The sequence below is a fragment of the Passer domesticus genome, chromosome 1 (assembly GCF_036417665.1).
Source record: "Passer domesticus isolate bPasDom1 chromosome 1, bPasDom1.hap1, whole genome shotgun sequence".
Lineage (NCBI taxonomy): Eukaryota > Metazoa > Chordata > Aves > Passeriformes > Passeridae > Passer > Passer domesticus.
The window spans coordinates 157,231,395-157,249,752 of NC_087474.1; the positions used below are offsets into that span (position 1 = coordinate 157,231,395).

Below are 18,358 nucleotides of genomic sequence, written 5' to 3' on the forward strand. Positions count from 1 at the left end.
ATTTGTAAATTAGAATTCACACTTGTAAGAACTGAGCAAACAGGAATTTTTATGCTCTCACATCACAAGCACAGGTCTCCTTCAACACAGCTCACTCACTGGAGTTCTCACTCCAAAAAGGAGAGAAAACTTTGGGGTTTTGTTCATGAATGCTGAGTGAGGTGCTAGGAAAGTGTAACCTCAAGACAAGAGTTTTCGACAGAAAGCTGCTCAGCACCACTTCCCACTGCAAGGGAAGGACAGAGGGAGGCTGGGAAAAGCAGTGAATATTGATCCCCAGTTCTGGTTTTTCCATTTCTGGTTTATTCCAGAGGGCTAAAGAGCCCAGTGGCAGCTCTTAAAAACCTCACCATACAACAGTGAGAAGTGATAAATATTCAAGTAAAATTTCAAGAAGTTTCACTCTATTTCTCTGTAAACACAACAAAATGCCAAATGCATTAGCCAAAATTTCAGAGGTTAAAATTTTATCAGGTAAACTTGACAGGTTTGATACAAAATTCAGAGATAACCATAGTGACCCAACTTTACACATCCTTCTGCTCCCAATTCTTTCCTATACCCAAGGCAAAAATTGTAACAAAATAGAAGTACCAACAGTTTAACATTTCAAGACAACAATCCTTCCTTGGATTAATAAGAAATAAATAATTTTATGAATCAGTACTTGCTTGGGAAAACATGTGAGAGAGATGTAATTCTCATGTGTAATGATTAATCTCATCAGGATGGAGGAGAAGAAAGCCTTTATTGATAAACAATTGTTTTTTTAATCAAAAGTTTTGTGGTGAAATAAAGCAGACCTGAAAAAAATAACTTGCATCCCATCTGGTTTAAAACATATGGTTCTAATGCTACTGTAACAAATCTTGCTCAGATCCAAAATATTGCACACTTCAATACTTCTCCCTGTGCCACAGAAATTAGTTCCAGGGGAAAATCAACTGACACAAAGTGATTTTATAGCAGAATGACATTTATAAAAAATTAACGTTCTGCTAATTGATTGGCTGGGGCAAAACACAGAACAGCTCAGCTGAGTTTGAGTTTGATGGCAATGCTTGCAGAGTGGAAAAGGCAAAACTCTTTGTGTATCTGACTCAGATTTGCTCAAATGTATCAGGTTCCTTAATAAAACAAGGTTTATTCAATCACACCATCTCCAAATCAAGTTGTCCCTTTCCAGTAACTTTTTTTTAAATGTGTTTTATTACTTCAACCAAATTTGACAAAATGAGCAGAGTTCCTAAAGTATCATATTCTGAAGGGCTTCTCAAAAAATTAATGATATAGAGGTGAGGAACTTCACCAGTTCTCAAATTAAGCTACATGAAAGAAGAAAGCAAATACTTTTTAGCTATTACATCCAACACTTCCATTTTCAAGTATGCTCCTTCATCCCTGCCTACAAAGGAAAAAAAATATCAGCCTCCCTGCATCTCTGGAATGTCACCTTCCAAAATCAGGCACACCACAGCTCTGCTCTCCCAGGATGCTCCAACACTGGCCTGGGGAGACACCTCAGCATTATTTGTTCAGAGTAAAGCAAATATAAAATTAATGCACATAAAAGCTGTTACTTGCTTTTTGGTTTGTTTTCTAAAGCGGCTGAAACAGAAATGGGAGATATCAGAGTTGGTTCAGGCCTGAAACAACACCTGAGAGTCCACAGCAACTTTTGTGTTCAGTTTCATTCTTTCACTCAGGGCACAAATGCAAAAGAAAAATAGTACTATTTTAAATTAATGGAAAAAATGTCCCTGTGCTATTTTTAAAAAGCAGCATATCAATATCACCAAAAAAAAAGTCTCTGTTGACTCTTCCCCTTTATAACCAACAGAAAAACTAGAGCCAAGATGTGGGACTTAAAACTTTTCCTCTGCTGGTTTCCAGCTGTCTCCTCCTATGCTGAAATTAGAAGTAAATAATACTTTCTATTACTTACCAATTTTAAATCTTGTCCAGTCATTTAGAGAGTTGTTTTTAAAGTACTTATCAATGCATTTTACTGCAACTCTCATTTATTTAAGATCTAATTTGCATTTCCTTTGTCACTTCATCATGACTAAATCCCATTTATTTAGACCCCTATTGCCATGAAAATGACAAATACTTCAAAATAAATTTACTCAGCTAAGTTATTTTAATTAACAAACACAATTTGGACAGGTTTTTAAGCAGTCCTAAAGAAAATACTTCAACTGCTCATTCCAGCAGCAGCCTACAATAAGCAGGCATATTTTCCTAAAAGCAGAACTCCAGAGTGAGGTAATATTTGCCAATATTCTGCCTCAACCTGGGAAAGAAACCTTGCAGAACTTTTGATGGATCATTTCCCTTCCCAGGTGATTGATGCTGACCTTTCTGCCAAGGTCTGAGGTGCCATTTTCAGACCAGAGACTCCTTCCCTCAACATCCAGCAGTTAAGTTAATAATAATATTTTCCTGAGAACTAAACACAGCATCCACAGCATCCTGTAATATTTCACTTTTCCAGCTCCAGCTCTTTTTCAACCTTGTGACATATTCTCAAGTCAACACTTTACGTTTCCCCTTTTCTTTTTTCCCCAAGAGGAGTTCATGATGCTAATGAACACTTGGAAAATAAAACCCACAAATTAAGGGCTCTCTCATCCCACCAATAAAATGACAGCTCAGAGTCACTGGTTCAGCATCCTGCAAATCACTGAGGGATTATTCCACTTGGCACTGTGTGGGTGTGTTACACATTATTAGACTTCAAACAATACGAATAATAGATTTAAACATAACAGAACATAATTTTTATCTTTGTTTCATCTACACAAGCCAGGGGCAATTGATGACTTCCAAACCTGCAGAGCAGACAAGGGCACTCTTATTTCAGGAGCTGAGGTTACCAAATGAACTGAAAAATTTGCAGAACTATGTGTTTCCCCAGGAAAAAAACACAATTGTATCACCAGCAAAAGCATCCACCAGCATTGTTTCACCACCTCTTGAAATTTGTCATAACTAAAAATAATCTTAAAAATCCATGCTTCAGAAAACAAGCTGAAATTAGACTTTCTTCTTCTAGTTCTTAGGAAAAGTGATTTTCAAATAAAGAAGTAAATACTGTTTTCTTTAAGCCCCTGTCACCCTTCATACAAACGACACAATTTGCAACAGGTCTGCAAGGCTGGAGCACTGCAATAAAACTCCCCTCAGCCTTCCCTAAATATCTGGGCTTTATTAGAAGAGTTAAGAACTGGACTGCTTTCTCAAAAAAACAAGATTTCTTTATCTTGTCCCTTCCTGACAACTTAGGATGCAAAGAACACAGTGGTCTGCAATAATCCCTTTTTCTGTGCTATGCAAACCTGCCAAGGCAAATGCAGCCACTGCTTTCCCTCTGACACCCCAAACTGAGACATGGATAGGATTTTTTTTCCTGCAATTTTTTAAAACTGTGGTTGCATTTGACATTTACTTCAAAACCAGGAGCCTTCACACAGCCACCCTTAGCTCCTGAGAGAGCCCCAAAGAGAAGGAGCTGACAGTGGAGCTGAGGAAGAACTGAATTAATGCATACAAGAAGCACCTGCTTTGTGTCTCCAACTCTCTCAGCTTAATCAGAGCCCAGGGCAATACTGCTTAATGTCAAAATTACCCACTCCCTTTGCTACCAAAAGACATCAGTGGTCTGAAACCAGTGAGTAAAACCCATTTCTACTATTAATGTATACCTCATTCATTTCTATTGCCATCAACTTTTGAAAACTTTTAACTTTTTACTTTTTTCTCCTTGCAGGAGCATACATTTCCTAGGAGTGCAAACACTGACAAATTTAAGGTAAAAAAAAATGAAAAATAGATGAACACATAATATAATGGAACATCCACTGGGATGAGTACAAAAAGATTTATAATTTATTTATATTTTATGAGAAGGAAGATTTTGCTATTTGCTTTGGGAATCAGGAGAAGCACTTACAATGCCTCCTAAAACCAGCACAAATGAAACAGCAAGAGCCTGAAGCAGCTCCCACATTCCCACTCCATCCCCTGACTTTGCAGTACATGGTTTTTACTTCTACTGATGCTTACTGCAGGTAACATCCCTTTAAGCACCTAAAACAAAATACCACACACATGTTAACAAGCTATGCACCTTCCAGTGTAATTATGAAGGATTTCTCAGACTCTCATTCCAAAGTGAAAACCTTATTACTACTTCATAAAAATGAATGTTAAAAAAAAAAGAACTTATTAACATGAAAAAATAGATGTTAAAATACATACTATTATCTATTTTTTTTTAATTTCTGCTTGATTGGCAGTGCTGCAGGCACACAGTTTGATGTGTTCAGGCAGACCCATCCCAACTCTCTGCAGCTGCACGAGGATCATGGAGCAGTGTGGGGAACCCATCCTGCTGCACTGAGAAGTGCCAGGGTGGGATGGAAATCAGAGGACTGTCACTGAGCTCAAAGCTCTGCTACATAAATTCAGGAATAGGGAAGCCAGCTAGTACAATACAATAATCCAAAGCTGACTTTGTCAATATTTGGGCAATTTTGGGTTTTTTAGAAAGCGTTCAACTACTTTGCAGACATTGACAGAGAACTTTATACATGTGTTGTATTTTTGTGTCCCTAACACTAGAACAAATCTGGGAGTGATCCTGAGCCTTCTGACAGTGGTGAAACTTTAAACCTGAAAAGAAGAAAACCACTTTTTTTAGTGTTTGAAGAACCCCTCATTTTCAACATTGCCTGTTGAAGAAAGGCCAGACTTTGTGCTAAGCATTCTGAGCAGGGCATAAAAAAACCCAGTAAAACACAGTGTACAGGGATAATCCCCACTCAGGAGATCAATCTCAAAATGCTCTCATGGGGAACCATTGGTTGAATGTGAATCCATCACAGATACTCCTGGCAAAACCAAATTTCAAAGTTTTATCTGTGCATGGGGGCTGCTAACCTGCAGTTCTGAAAGGAAACTCTGCCATGAGAACCATTCCATTTTTCCACACTGTGAAGAAGACACAGACTACACCCACAAGGTTTAAAACATTGACAGTTCTATAAAGGTTTCCAGCATTTAAAAAAAAATTCCTGAGTAGAGACTAGGATGGTTACTTGACATCAAAACAAAATCATATCTGATTTATTTTCTATGTTGCACTGCACATCAACAACAACCTCAAAAAATCAGTATTATCCACCTAACATTCTGACCAAAACAAAGTAACTTCAGTCACTACCTGAGACATTGTTGAAAGAAGTTTAAAAGTACCTCAAAAACAATTGATGGATGGCTTTGTGAACTTCCATGATACTTAAACAAGGACACATCTTGCTGGAATTCTCTAAATTGTACAAGGGAATGGACTGATCGCTGACCATAACAGAGAGGAGAATCCTTTTTTTACTTTTTTTTTAAATTTATTTTCTTTTCCTGAAAGCTTCCTGTTAAATTCCTTGTCTTGGATGAAATATTACTGTAGCAAATTGTGAAATTACAAGAACATGCTGCAGTAGTAAAAGCCCAGTTTGCTGCAGAAGCTGTCAGGGAAAGAAAGGACAAATACAATTGCAAAGGCTGAACTGAGACAGGACACAACCCTCAGAACTTCTGGTGAATAAACACCAATTTTCCTACAATATGAACCAGAAATTTTCTTTAACTAGAATTTGGATTTATTTTAAGGTCCTTCCAAACCAAACCACTCCATGGCATTGCAGGGTCACTCTCACACCAGGGTCTGTACACTGGACTTGGCAGCAGATTCAGGTGACCAAAGGAGGTTATCACTCATTAAGGTTCTGAATGAAATTAAGACTTTTCCAAACAATTTAAAATGAGAGCAGGAAGCCTGTTGATTTAACATCACCATGTTCTGACTGTGAAACAGTTGCCCTTTGCTTAACTTTAAAAATGAGGGGGAAATGGAATGTTAAATTAAGCATTTTATATAATAAATATGATTTTGTTCACTCCAGCTTCCTAAACTTAGGCAGGTGCCTAGATTTATGCCCTGGACTAAAAACCACTACATTGAACTTCATTTGGTAAATTTATTAAACATGGTAAGTCTGATGGAAAAAGATAGGAAAAAAAAAAACTAAATGAGGAGAGGATTAGCTGAAAGCTGAAGTTTATATGTAATCACCTGATGTTTCACTCCACAGGCAACACAAACCATGGTACAGCAGGACCTTTTTGGGCCCTTTTCACCTTTATATCCTCTGCATGGTCACTCGTGTGGTTTGTAAAATATTTCAGTATGAACTGATTCTTGACACTACATATTTCCACTTTCAACCTCTGTTCTGTCAATTCAGTTCCTAAAAGAGGAAGAATGGGCAAAAAAAAAATGTAGGCATGGAAATTATTTTTAGTCTAACCAAAGAAAGCAGTAGTGCAGAGAAGATAAGCTCTCCTGGTATGTCATGAAAGAATTGTGTGCAGACAGAAAAAGTAAAATACACAGCCTATAGAAATACCCTTTTGATAGCTTTGCTGCAGTTACAGCCTGTCCAGAGCCCACTGAAAAGCCCAAGACAACTCAAGTCAGAGCAGCTCAGTGTGCACCAGGAGAAGACGCCTGAATGAGCATCCCAAAGAAAGAACAGTTCACTCAAGTGTGGGACTGCTTCTGGTTTTAATTCTGATTTTATTATAGGTCCCCTTTAGGATCTGTCTCTACAGATCTGTGTCCCATTTATGCACAGGGTAAAAGGAACTGCACTGTCAATCAGGGATTTATAAATTAGGGAAGAAGTGGGAGATCTCCTAAAGGTTTTCTGTAAGAAATACAAAGGCAAAAGCAATTTTTCCAATGAAAGGAGAGAAGGGCTGGTCTTGCAGGATAAGGGGTGGAATGAGGAGCTGGCAGATAAGGGCTCTATTGCTCTGCTCCTGATTTCTTGGAGCAGAATTTGGGAAATTTTTGACACAGTGTCAGAATTTTCCCTTAGAAATATCAGCAGAACCCCAGAAAGACTCAAGTCTGGATATTTTTAGTTTATCAAGGATGTTGATGGAGACATTGTGTGACCTAAAGTCTCTCTGATAATATTGGCTTGATGCTGTACAATTATTAAATGAAAACTTCTGCATCATTAAGACCTCTCTTAATATGAAGCATTTTTCAATTAAACATGTCTGATTTTAATTCACTTTCCATGCTATGGCTTGCACTAATATCTGCCAGGTGTGCTTGACAGCCAGAGTGAGTAAACAACCGAAATCCAGTAAAATAAACCTACATTGAGTCTATCCTGTGGTATTTTTTTATGGGGAAAATGGCTTTTTTCACTTGCTTTCTTAGGCAGAACAGGAACTATGTAAAATTAGAGGGATGCAACTATAAAAAAAAAACACAGGGGAACTTGGCTCAGTGTGTGTATCACTTTACACTTGGTTTTAAATAATTATTTTGTAAAATATGTTCTCAGTGAAAATTTTTTTCTGAATACAGTTTTACTTTCTTACTTTTCCTGTAACCACACAAAGAACTTCAACAAATACCAGTGCCCACTCACTCAGGCAGAATTGGTGGAAAATTAAATATGAAGTACATCGTGAGCAGGGGAAAATGAAGCCAATCTCTTCTGAAATAAGGCTCAATGACTCTAAATTGGAATGTATAAGCAGAAATAGTGAAAAATAGAATTGTTTAGAAAATATTCAAAATAAGTCATAACTATAAATGCATTGTGTTTGGTTTTTATTAAAGGCATTGCAGTTTTTTTTTAGTTCCATATGAACATAAACATGCATAATATTTCATTTAAAGAGAGTAGTTTTTAAAATATTTATAACAATTACTGGAGGGGAAAAAAAAGTCTTCAGAAAAAAAAGTCCTTGAGATTAAATGCTTGTTAACCAATTTGATTTGTATTTTCAAAAGCACTTGTGCTAGCCATAATGTACAGATGCATTGCCAAATTGAAATAAGAAGTTGGTTAAATTCAAATGGATTTTTGCAATTAAGAGCAATGAAAATTAATCAATCCAATACATACAATCCTCAATTTTCCACAATACAGAGATGCAGCTAATAAATTCCCACTTTCTTCTCTTCCAAACATTTTTTAAATCATGGAACTGCAATCCACAACTGAAAGGGCCCATAAGGGAAACTGTGTCAAGACATGAAAACTGATTTTCCATAATCTCATCAGCAGGCAAATGCTACAGCATCTAACACCAGGAATAACCTGGCAATCCTGAACTAAAATCAGATCACTGCTTGTTTTCCACCATCATCACCACTGAGTTCCTCAGCAGAGGAGATGAGCTACACAGGATATTCTTCAGGCATCAAACCATGTTAAAATCAACTTGAAAGTCAAGAAAGTCACCCTCTTCCTAAGCACAAACTTCTTTTCAGGCTTCTCTGCCTCACAGGAAAAATGAAAGCAAATTTTGCAGCTAAAGTCTCACTCTGAGAAATCTTAAAATGAAATTTATAATTTGAAACTGGTTCTTATGGCAGGATTTGGTTAAGGCTGGTGAGTACAGTTTAAAATCCTCCTTGTAAGCCTGACAGGTCTTGGGTGTTCCCCTGCCTAAAGATCAAAGGACTGGGCCAATATTTATCAGCTGCTGCAGAATTTTACATTTCTATTGAAATAAGCAACTGTTGTGCTCCCCCAGAGCAGAAAGAAATCTCTTAGAAATCTGGATCATAACTCAAGTTCTGGATCTGCTGCTGGCCACACTTCAGCTCAGATGGAGAATTGTGCATTAAATTATATTGAGAGGGTAAAATCTGGGGCTTCCAAGCTTTATTTGGAAGGGATGTTAAAGATCATCTCATTCCTGCCAAGGCAGGGACACCTTCCACTGTCCCAGGCTGCTCCAATCCCTCCCAGCCTGGCCTTGGACACCTCCAGGGTGTCACCAAAATGAAAACCAGAAGCAGCTGCTCCAAATGCTGCACTGGGCAGGGCACAAGGACAGCTGTGAGTGGCTTTGACCAGAGAAAATAAATGACTTTTTAAAATTTGTTTCTTTCTTTCTTTTTTTTTTTTTTTTTTTGCCCCTTCAAAGCAACTTACAGGCTACAAGCATAAGAGCATGTGGGAATCCAAAGCTCATTGAAGCATTTCTACCACACCTGATTTCATCAAATGCATACAGTGATTTTATTATAATAAAAATATTGAATGATAAATATTGAATGCCCTGACCTAACTACAAAAATTTTCAGAAACAGCTAGAATAGAATTTTTATTTGTCTCAAGTTCATGTCTTTCACTCTAACTTTTAAAATTTAATCTGATATGAAAGCAGAATTATTTTTATTTTATTTGCCACTTTGTCAGGGATTCTAAACCTGTATAAATCAATCTCTCCTATTGTAACTATTTATCCTCTCCTTAAAGTAGAATTACCACTTGTGGTTTTTTCCTGCCCTACATATGATTTCAGATTTCTGAATGGAAACATTCAACAGGTTTTTCTTTCCCTCCAATTGTAACATCATACATTGTTGTCCATGCAACTTTCCTATTTTTTCTACTCAGTATTTTTGTTGTTAAACCTTGAGGAGCTGATTTTTGAGATTAAGCCTATCCTGAGATGATCTGGATTTTCTAACAGCCTTTGTCACTGAAGAGAACAGAAAAAAAATTCACCTCAGATAAATTTCAAACAATGGGATTAAAGAACTACAAAACAATTTCCAGGGAGACAGGTCAGCACAAATGCCATTATTATGAATGGCCAAGAAAAACAGAATGGGGAGAGGGAGATGAGGACAGAACAGGCCCTTAACTCTGGATTGCAAGGAAACATTAAAATTCTTTCTGTGGTGAAGAAAGAATTTTAGCATTGGTGTTCACTGGGGCTGATGAATGCCACCAATCTTGGTTCAGTTTCACTTTGCTAAAGGGCTTGGAGAAAATTTCAGTAACAAAAACCAGAGCAATAATGTCATTATGGCTCTTTTCTCTTCCTGAGCTGGAAAATCACAAGTGTGTATAATAAAATTCAGCAAAGAGGGAAGAAGGGTACTTCAGGTGACCTGGGGATGATCATTCAAGAAACAAGTTATTGGAAAGCATTGTACTAGCAGCCTTTGCAGTGCATGCATTATTTAGATAAACTCACTTTATTTACCTCTAAATGTTATGCAATTCCTGTGTGCAGCACAAGAATTTATAAGCTAATTTGCTGACTTTATTTGTCCCTGTTTGCACTGAAATGACCACATCAGTTTGTTCACCCACGGATTTAGAGTTTGGGAAGAAAATGGATTCAGGAAAAGACAGTAAATTATCCTAATTATTCTATTTTTAAAATACTAAAACAAATCAAGTAGAAATCCCTTCAGCATCCTATTGCCAGTTTAGAACTCAAGGTCCACTTTTCTGCCCTCTTCAGCTTTGCTTTCCCATTTATCCTTTGTCACACATTTCTGGCATGCTTAAGAATATGGAAATATCACAAATACAAGACAATTCTAACCAAAAATATGAAGTCCCAACACTGCCCAAGGTCCCAGTAATACAAAGAGCTGTTTCTTTACAGTGTTTCTAACTTCCTAGTTAGATTTGAGCATTTTTATTAATTCTCAACAGCCATACATCAGACTTTCACAAAGCTGGTGTGTGTGATGATTCATAAATCATACAGGATTTATGAATTACTCTTCATGAAATGTTTGTAGAATTCAGAACAAAGCTTAATTAAGAAATACAGAAGTTTTAATCAAACACACTATGAATTTTATACATTTGCATAGCAGCTAGTTAGAGCATATTTTCATCCCTTAAGGATTTGCCTATTGCAGAGTAACCAAAATATTCATGATACCTAATTACTTTCTAAAAAAAAAAAAAAAGTCCTTCATTTTGAAGTATTAATTAGTTTCAATATTTCTTTAGGGATTTTTTACCTCTTTTTTTTACTCTAGATTGTTCCATTTAGTGAAAAGACAAAATGCAATAGCAACAAGTATATATGCAATATCAGGCCATATTCTCTGTATGGCCTGATATTCCATCTGTACTCCCACAGCTACTTTATGTTTGGTTTGAGTTACACTTAAACACACAAGATATTAATTGAAAGAGCTGCTCCCTCCTCAAACATGACTCAGAATCCTTGGTGTCCACACAAGGTCCTGAGGCTGGAGATGCTTCACAAACCCAGCAAGTTAAAACTACAGTGAATCCTTTTTAAATTTTCTTTCTTATATTTTTCCTTTTTTTTTTTTTTAATATATGGCTGTAATATACCCATATTCAAACTTTAATTTGGTCTGCCTGGGATGGTAAATAGCAATGCACCACACTCAGCTGTTATTATGAAGAATGAGTTGCCCATAATCTGTGTAATAGAACAATTCTCTTGCTAATCCATCAAGCACTTTGCCAAGGACACTGCAGGGACACCACAAGCACCAGTCCCAGGATTTCTGCTTGGGATGGAAGAACTTGCTGGGATAAGGGAGAATATAATTTGTTGTGACTAACAGATTTTATCTTTTGAAAATAAAACTCACTCCACAGCAAATCTCTTTTCTGCTGATCCATTTTTTTCCCACTGTTAACATTTGAAAGCTGTGAGGTTTGCAGCTCTCCAGAGCTGGGCCCCAGCATAAGTTTCTCTCTGAACTTCTGTTCTTGACAGGCAAATCAAGAGTGGATGATTTGACTGGAATGTGACACTGCACACAGGTCTGAGTGGAAGCCACAGAAGTGCACAGGGCACTGAAACCACACCTTGTCAATCAGCTTCTCAGATTGTTCTGAAAACTCTTTTGATTAGCCAGCACCAAATTCTTTCAGAAATTCGTTGAGAATTCACATTTTTCCCTCTTTGAACTCTGCAGGAATTATCTTCAAGCAATAAAATCATATTGCCTGCCAGAAAGGAAAAAAAAAAAAAACACAAAACAAAAAACTAAAAAAAAAAACAACAACCCAACACATCTCTACTGCTCATAGCACTGCAACATTTATGAACCAGTGAGCTTTAATGAAAGCTGCAGCATTCAGCTTTTCCATGAAGCATGATGAGCTTTCCATAAATTGCAGCCACGTTTCTCCTAGAGGGATATGAATAAAGTCTATTTACAGAATATTCAGCAAGTGGTTGCAGGGTGAAAATATCACTTGTTTCTTCAAAAAACTAAATTACCACGTTTCTGTATCCTGGATTCCATTATCTTTTTTTCCCCTCCAAATCTGAACTTCTTTTGCACAAATACACACTAACCACATAAACTAAGCTGACCCACATACAGCCTTAGTGCATTTTTTGTTCATGTAAACATGCAAAAGGAACACTATAAATACAAACACATAAAACTGTGTCTAGAAATAGAAACAGCACCAAAGACATTTTATGGAAAAATGTGAAAGCAGAGATAGAAAATATGGACATCCTTGAATGAATACCAGGATGATCAGGGTAAAGGAACAAAGACCACCAAATCTTGAAAACTCCCAATTTACCTTGGCCAATTTGATTCAGGTGGCAGGAATATGTCCATGTCTTATAGTGTGACAACCACAGGTAATAATTATTCACCCAGAATTCATTATGTGGTAAAATCCTATTTCCAAGGAAATCAAATATCCATTAGTCTCATGTTTTGCTTTAACTTAATATATACAAAAGTTGTATGTTCCTGGACAAGGAGGGCATAATTCCAAAATAATTTATTCATAACATATACAAAAGAATGTGCATACTTAGGAGCCAAAAGCCCTGTCCTATAAAATCAGGCACTTGAGTCTAGCTAAAAGGTAAGAATAATAGTCAGCACTGTATTTAAGTCAGGGATCCAAATATTGTTAATGCTGAAAAAAATTACTGTCTTCAACAGACAAAATTTTAAAAACCACCTGTTTTGAAAAGGCCTGAGCCTGTCAAAACTCCATGTGCCTTTTCTCTCTTGGAATGATAAATGCAGCCAACAGCTGATAGGATGTTGTACCACAGGTTTTATTATTAAGGTGTGTGAAGAGGCATTGGCAATTATTACTAATTTTATTTTAGGCATCAGCATAGAAAAGTAGCTGGAAGAAGTTCTTTTCAAGAAGTCCTCTCAGTCTGTCCAGACAGATAAAATGCAGCCATCTTCCCAAAGAAAATGTGTGGGGTTTCAATATCTTGAAAGGTCAACCATTCTCACTAAATTAAGTTCTTAGAAGTTCTGGTGTTATTTCGTGGAAGAAAACCTAAATAATAATAGCATAATGAAGATAGCTTGGCAACAAGCTTCCAGGAAAAAAAACAACTCTCTAAAGAAAATATTAGAGAAAAATTATTAAAATCTCTGAGATGGAGATTTTCATAGAAAGCACTCTCTGGGTGCCCGGGAAAAAAAATGGAATTAAAATACATAAAAAGTTATTACATGTACTGCATGACTTATTTATATGCATTAATATACTTTGTAACAGTACACACTCCAAATCTCAGGGACAATGAAAAATACAAACATGTAACTGTAAATACCACAAATTTGCCCAATGATTTCTAGTAAATCTGGATTATTTTCAGTGTATGTGCTGATCAGTAGGATAAACACTGAACACAAATACATGCTGCTTTGGATTAAAGCTTATTTTGTGGGGTTTTTTAAAATAAAAATCATGTTGTCACACTTCCAAGATGATGCCATATACTTTAGCAGATGAAATTACACAAGGAGAAAACAGTTGTCTATGAACAAGTTTTCCTGTGTTAACCTTGCACCTTTTTAACACCTTAAACTAAGGCAACAGATTCCAAGCTCCCATTCTAGAAAAACTTTTTAACCCTCACAACTTGTTTTTCCCTTTCCTCTCCATAACCCTAAGTCCTTCCTCTCACCTTAAATTCTAAATATAAATAATGTAACTACTGAAGAAAATCTTCAGTGCATGTAAGAGACCTCAGCAAGAGATCTGTGAGGAAATTAACTGGGAGTGTTGGGGCGGAAACACGGAATCAAACCTGGCTCTAGCGCCCATGCTGGAGTTGGGAAATTACAAAACAGGGATGGCACCACTCCTTTCTGAAGCCTGGCTTGGCATTTTAATAATAGCACTGGCCCTTCTCTGAGTGGGGTCTGGAATGGGTGATGGCACAGCTCCATCACCAACATTCTTTAAAACTTCAGCAACCACTCGCAATACCCCTTCAACAAAACTAAACCTAACCAAAATTAAACCAAACCAACCTCTCCAAAGCATCACAATAGATCTACAATAAAGGTGGAAGACAAAACCAGGAATTCTGAGAGTTGAAACTTCAAGGTTTGTCAGAAATTTATCCCTTCCTTCTCACTCCTCTTTATTTAAGGGCCTCCGCCCTTAATCTAAATGCTATATTCTGAAACTCTGGGTTTATGCTATTTAGGTGTGCTTGCAAAGCACTTCAAAAGTGGAATGTAACTACTAGGAGTGATTTTATAATTATAAACTATCAATGTAATACCTGGCATTTTTCATTTGTCTTTATTCCTGTTCCAAAACATGCAGTGAGAGTGTTAAATGACAGATGTTACAGTGCAGTCTCTACACAACGCTGATTTTACATTAGATTTTAGAAAGAAATTCTTTACTGAGGCTGGGGAGGCCCTGGCACAGGTAGCCCAGAGAAGATGTGGCTGCTCCATCCCTGGTCAGGGGTTGGAGCAACCTGGTCCAGTGGAAGAACTCCCTGCCTTTGGAGTGGAATGAGATGAATTTTACATCCAAATCCAACTCAAACCATTCTATGATTCTACAACTCCAGGAAACTAGAAACGGTATAGATACTAAATAAAGTGTTTCCATCTGTGATTCAAAGCAAACTTCATACACAAATAGCAACTATACAAACCTCCATAACCTCCCACATCATTATGTGGGTATCAAATTTAATTCCAATTCTGTATTTCCAGCCCTCTGGGACAAAGCAGAAACATCTGTCTTTATTTCAGCTGCCAGTCTAACAGTATGTTTTAAGATAAATCACCCTCTATGAATAATTAATACTGCTTTCTCAGTCAGATTTGTGATTATTAAGTCATTATTTGTTTGTTTTCAGTGATGATTAATCTGTTTTCCCTTCTCATGCTTAGTCATACAACTCTGGAGGAAAACGAAACCCTCAGATAACTTGCAAATTCTGGTTAGAATTGAGCAGTCAAAAGAGCTTGGTGTTTCAAAATATCCAGCTGAAAAGGTACACAGACCAAGGGGTATTCTGCAGTGGGGTTTCCTGTGCACAGAAAAAAAACTGGTTTATAAATTACTCCAGCACAGGAAGGTGTTGAGGTAGGCACACTGAATCCCAGGGACACAGGCATTGACCATAAAACATAATTTTAATGAGGATCACATAAAGAAGGGTTGGGACAGGAATGAAGGAAATTTCATGTCCTCAGCAATCTATTTTCTGTCTCTTTTTGGGAACAGAGGATCTGAGTCTGCAATTCTCAAAGCAATCAAGGCAATCATCCCACCAGCCTTTCCAATCACTGATGCCATAGAAAACTACTGGCATTTCTCACTGGGTTTGTCTTCTCTCAGAGTGGTCTGGTAAATCAGTACAGAGAATCTGCAACAAATTAGGTAGTAAAAATTCACAAAGTAATTGAGGAAATAATCTGGAGGAAGACTTGGCAATGATGGGTGAAAACTCCTTAACTTGCCTTGCCCGGCAGTGATACAAAAACCCAGTAAACAACTGGGAAGTGGGGGATGCACAAAGACTGGAGCAGCCCTCATCTTAGGTCAATTAAAAAATCCTCCTCAAACTACACTCAAGGAAGGAGAAGGAAAGCAGCAGGTTGCAGGGTCAGGAAGACACTGGGAATTTGACATCCCATCTGAAGTTCCTCTGTGCCTTGAAAATGGGCTTGGAATAAACTGGGCACAGATTTGTGGAACTTCTACCTGCAGTTAAAAATCAAACTTCTTCCTAGAGGTGGCTTCTTGCAATTCCAAGATCAGGAAGGTCTCTGGATATAAATAGTGCTGTGATGCTGAGGGGGATATTCAGAAGTCCTCTCATCTGGAAGGACAGAAGAATGTCACCTCATTGCCCAGCCAGTGACAGGCAAATGGAGCAACAAAATAAAATCTGCCACAAAGTCAAACCACAACTGAAAGGACTGCTCTTATGCTCTGAACTAAAGATACTGACAGCAAGTCAGTGCAAAAAAACATTTGCTTTGTGTTTCCAAAAGCACAATACAGTCACACAGTTTTAGTTTAATTTCAAAATGGGTGTGAAAGTCCAGGTTATTAAAAACCCTGAACAGGACACTCTGTTCTGACCAATCATTTCCCAAGCTTTATTCACCACCATTCACTCCCAGTGCTTTTTTCAGCCAGTATAATGAGTCATTCACTGGTTAAACCAGGAGGCTGAGAGACTGAGCTTCCCACTATATTACTGTCTTATTTTGTAGCCTGAGGCAAAGTAATGATCTTTTCTCAGTCTGTCTATATGTAATATGCACATTATGCTTCTCACAGGGATATGATTTGTTCACTGATGATAAAAAACATCTCGGTGTTCTCAGAAAAACAGCATCATAAATCCACAAGAGGGAAGCAATGGGGGGAAAACAACTGTCTTCCCATACCAATGCAGCTGGACAATTTGGAAGTTGAAACAAACTTTTTACCTAGAATTATACCATTCTCCAATATCAAGTTATTCAATATTTTTATGTTTTAAATAATTTAAAATAATAATAAAAAGTCTTCCCAAGAGAGCTTCCAGCCTTATAAACAAAATGTTGGCCAAAAGAAGAAAGTCAGAAGTTCATCCTGCCCTCAGAGAAAGACACCCATTTGACAATTCCAGGATTTCTAATCTGGAGCCAGAAGGGATGAAATCTTCCACATCATCCCACAAATCCTGAGAGAAGGGAAACAGCAAGACTGGAGCTCTGTCAGCTTGGGAGAACCACACAAGCCCAAAGAAATGATGGAGATGCAGTAGAGCATCTCCAACAAGCTGAGTTGGAAAGCAGGCGTGAGAGAAGGAGTTCAGGAAAGCAACCAGATAAAATGGAGAAGATGGAATTTGCTTCTGCAGTTAAACAGACTTGCTCATTTATTTTATCAAAATTCCACTGGAGCCTTGGTCAGCAATGCAGAAGCAGAGGCTGATAATGACATTTCTACAGAAAGGCACAGCATGAAAGAGGAGTTCCAGCAGTTCTGCAGGAGAATTTTGCAACCTTTTTTTTGGGGGGAACTACTTAGGCACTTGATCTATCAAAGATGCTATTTGCTCAATCATATTTCATGTTTCTAGCTCATATTTCATTTTGTTCTTAGATGCAAAGCATGATGTCCAAATTAGACATCTTCATAGGCTGTGCTTCCCCACACCATACCAACATTCTCCTTCCGTGTTCTTAAAAACCTGCTTGAACTATTTACTGCACAGTTCTGAGGCTCAGAGTTATTGGGTGAAAAGCTAAAATTATCCTTTAATCTTCACCTTTTACTACCTAGGAACAGATTGATTGTATTAGAAGTCATAGGTTTTCCCTTCAGAAGTGTCAAGGAATATTTTGAAAGGAATTTTTTTGGCCTACTGAAATACCACTTGGCAGAAACATAGTTCTGTCTAATGAAGTCTTGACTTATTTATCTATATTTGTCTTGAGCGCAACACAGAAGAATTCTGTGAATTAACAAAAGCAGTATCTGTTTCTATGTAGCTGCTTAGGCCTCTGCATGGAACAAGCCTGTAGGTGTATTTGTGCAGCAAACAAATTCCATATGTGGGCAGGCAATAGTAACAGCACCTTTTATCACAGCTTATCTGCATTTCCAGCATGTCAACAGCACACAAGTGAGAATCCTGAACAAAGAGGAAGATTTTACTCTGAGCCTTACTCATTTAATTGACAACAAGAACAACAAAGTCAATTTCCAGAATGCTTTACCCTTTCAGCATCCCAATTTAGATTTTGTCAACGTGAATTGCATTGGCTCCCAAATGCTGAAATGCCACATAGAGAGAGATGCAGTCAGACAAGGCAACCTTACAGCTCTTAATTCTTTACAAATCTTGAATGACACCCAACCACAAGCAGAAAACCACAGCAAAAATGAATCTTAAGACTCTTCCAGCGTCTCATGAGAGCTTTAAACAGACAATAAAACACATCAGCACTTACCATCCACCAGCAGCAAGTCAATAGCTGCAAATGAAATACATTCACTTAACAAATAGGACTGGAATCACAAGTCATCCTGGCTTTGCATGAGGGAGACAGCATTAGCATTGACAAGACTCCCAAAATGAGCAAATTTAAAGGACAGGACAATTAAAATGTTAACCACTGCCTGCAGCCTTCTTTGCAAAAGTGCTCCCAACACTGCCGCCATCAAACAAGTGCTGCTTCAGATGGGAATGAAGTGCCAAGACCTTG

At 37.6% G+C, this 18,358-nt stretch overlaps 1 protein-coding gene and 1 long non-coding RNA gene across 6 annotated transcripts in view; one reads left to right on the plus strand and one right to left on the minus strand.

Annotated features, from left to right (window-relative positions):
* TRAPPC9 (trafficking protein particle complex subunit 9) overlaps window positions 1–18,358 on the minus strand; it is a 448,113-nt gene that overhangs the window by 195,667 nt on the left and 234,088 nt on the right. The window lies entirely within an intron of this gene.
* On the plus strand, window positions 3,442–5,370 carry LOC135290220 (uncharacterized). The gene is made up of 3 exons (XR_010352913.1): window positions 3,442–3,673; window positions 3,773–3,814; window positions 4,627–5,370. It is a non-coding gene; the product is annotated as an uncharacterized LOC135290220 (long non-coding RNA).